Source organism: Akebia trifoliata, chromosome 14 (genome assembly GCF_017979445.1).
Source record: "Akebia trifoliata isolate Shusen 1 chromosome 14, ASM1797944v1, whole genome shotgun sequence".
In the NCBI taxonomy this organism is placed as follows: Eukaryota; Viridiplantae; Streptophyta; class Magnoliopsida; order Ranunculales; family Lardizabalaceae; genus Akebia; species Akebia trifoliata.
In genome coordinates this window covers 13639125-13642139 of record NC_141388.1, presented here as the reverse complement: position 1 = coordinate 13642139, position 3015 = coordinate 13639125, and the positions used below count along the sequence as shown (strand labels likewise).

The window sequence follows — 3015 nt, the reverse complement described above, 5'->3', positions numbered from 1 at the left end:
TGGAAATTATTATAAAATGGCAATAAAAAAATGCAAAATTTCGGAATCAATTGTAAAAAACGTGGAAAGTCAGTTTGCTGCAGAAGTCATCATCAAATAATGTATATCTTTCTATTGTGAAAAGGAAACTAGCAAGAAATATAAATTATTTAAGAACACATTTGCAAATAATTAAAAAAAAAATGGCAATAAAAAAAAATACAAAATTTGTGAATCAGCGGAAAAAATAATCAAGAAACTTACGGTAGGTTGAAAAAGTCCAAGTTCAAAGTTCTTAATATTTACTCTCGATTCCAAAGTCCACACGCCAATTTCGGTGTGAACTGTTCTAATTTGTATGACTTTGCAAATCATTGGATGGACTCAGCTTGATCTTATAAACTGAAAAATTCTAATAAACAACCTCCAACCTTAGAGTAATTCCCAAAATAATTCCATGGCCACTGCTATCCTCCCCCTTGCTTTGCTTCTTCTCTACTTGCTTCCCAACTTTATAATTTCTCAATCAAATAATTTCACCTTCAATGGGTTCATCAATGGAGATGAACACTTTAGTCTAGATGGATCCACAATCACACCTGATGGATTACTTCAACTAACCAACCAATCTAACTTCATCGTTGGCCATGCCTTCTACTCCTCCCCATTCAATATGTTCATCAACAATAGTTCCTCTCCTCCAAAAATTTGTTCCTTCAGCACATCTTTTGTTTTCGCAATTGTCCCCACAGACCCAAAGACGGGGGGTGGTCATGGATTTGCTTTCACTATATCACCATCGAAGCAACTTCCCGGGGACTCGCCTAGCCATTATCTTGGACTCTTTAACTCATCAAACAATGGTAAAATTTCGAATCATGTCTTTGCAGTTGAATTCGACACAGTTAATGCAGTAGAAGAGATAGAGGGCATGGAAAAAAAACATGTAGGCATTAACCTCAACAGCATAGACTCCCTTGTAAAGAAGACACCTTCGTATTATGATAATAGTAATAAATGGGTAGACATAGACTTAGAGAGTGGGAATCCAATTCAGGTATGGATAGACTATGATGGGATTCAAGAAATTGTGAATGTAACTATATCCCCTATAAATGTACCTAAGCCAATTATACCCCTATTGTCCCACCCAGTAAACCTGTCCATTTACCTAGTGAAATCCATGTACGTAGGCTTCTCTTCCTCTACCGCGAAGCTCTCTAGCTCCCATTACATCTTAGGATGGAGTTTCCGAATGAATGGAGAAGCAATTCCACTTGATCTTTCTCTTCTTCCTTCACTCCCATCAGGAATTTCGTCAAAATTCACAAAAAAAATTGTCCTCGTAATAATCATTGTGAGCTTTCTCTTCTTGGCAACAGTGATCTTTGTTGTCTATCATCGACTGAAAAAGAGGAGGCAAGGCGAGACTCTAGAGGATTGGGAATTGGATTGCCCTCATCGTTTCCGATACAAGGACCTCTATGTTGCTACAAATTGTTTCAAAGCAAGCGAGGTAATTGGGATTGGGGGATTCGGTGTTGTGTACAAGGGTGTGTTACCTAAAACGGGAGAACAAATTGCGGTGAAGAAAATTTCACATAATTCTATACAAGGAGTGAGAGAATTTGTGGCAGAGATCGAAAGCTTGGGAAGGTTAAGACACAAGAATTTGGTTCGTCTTCTAGGATGGTGTAAGAGAAAGGAGGAACTCCTCCTTGTGTACGATTTTGTTCCAAATGGTAGTCTCGATAGTGTACTCTTCAATCAACAAGGAAACTTGGTACTGAGTTGGGAGCAACGATTCAAGATCCTCAAAGGAATTGCATTGGGGCTATTGTATCTGCATGAAGACTGGGACCAGGTAGTAATTCATCGTGACGTCAAGGCTAGCAATGTCTTACTAGACGCTGACATGAATGGGAGGCTAGGCGATTTTGGTCTTGCAAGGTTGTATGATCATGGAGAGAATCCAAAAACCACCCACGTTGTAGGCACATTAGGATACATAGCACCAGAATTAGCTCGCACAGGGAGGGCCACCACTAGTACTGATGTGTTTGCCTATGGTACACTACTACTAGTAGTGGCATGTGGAAGAGGATCCCTTGGTCCAACTTCGTGGTACACAACTTTGCTTGAGTGGGTCTGTGATTGTCACCGAATGGGTCAGATTCTGGATGCAGTAGATCCAAAACTCATGTCATCTTACGTGGTCGAAGAGATGGAGATGGTATTGAAGTTGGGACTTCTTTGCTGTCAGTTCAAACCAGAATCCAGGCCTTCAATGCGACAGGTGACAAGGTATTTCAATGGTGACGATTCACTTCCTTCTATTAATTCCTCCTTCGATGCATATATTCATGTTGAATCGAGATTTCAAGATGTGAGTGCACAGGATACGACCAGGCATTCGCATAAGTGGTCCATTGGTTCGATCTCTTCTAATTACTTGGAAGTTGGCAGATAACTAGAACTTCTCATTCTTATGTAAGTAATTGTATTTATATTTTGTGGAGGGGGAAAAATATTTTCATTTTATAACGCTTAATGTAATTATTCTCTCAATTCCAAGAAAATTCTATTATAATGGTGATCAAGGTGTATAATGTGATGATCAATCCATTCAACAATTACAGGTGTCAAATCCTAGAAATAATCTAACCTATGATACAGGTATTTGGAGTTGCTAAATGAATATTTTCTCTATTCAATTTTGTCCAGAGTCGTCTTAGGTAGGAATTGATAAACACCTCAAATCCATTATTGAAATGAGGTAGTTTCTCATGTCTTTCCTCCTACACAGTTGTTAAGGAGTTTGGCTAGATCATATTACCAAGACTCGCTCGCACCCTTACCAACGTTCCAAGGCGGTATATATCTCGGACCCAACAGGCAAGTTCATAGAACATATGTTGAAGGATATCCAAACCGAATGGCCTGTTCATAAAACCCATTTTAGTGCCTACAAATTACCAATCAAACTTATTATAGGTTTGCAGGTCTAGCAGAGGATCCAATCTCTTAGGACGAAAC

General features: G+C 39.1%; 1 pseudogene; it reads left to right on the top strand.

Moving 5' to 3' along the window:
- The first annotated feature begins 341 nt into the window (after nucleotides 1–341).
- Nucleotides 342–2575, top strand: LOC147386375 (putative L-type lectin-domain containing receptor kinase VI.1 pseudogene; annotated as a pseudogene).
- The last annotated feature ends 440 nt before the right edge of the window (nucleotides 2576–3015 follow it).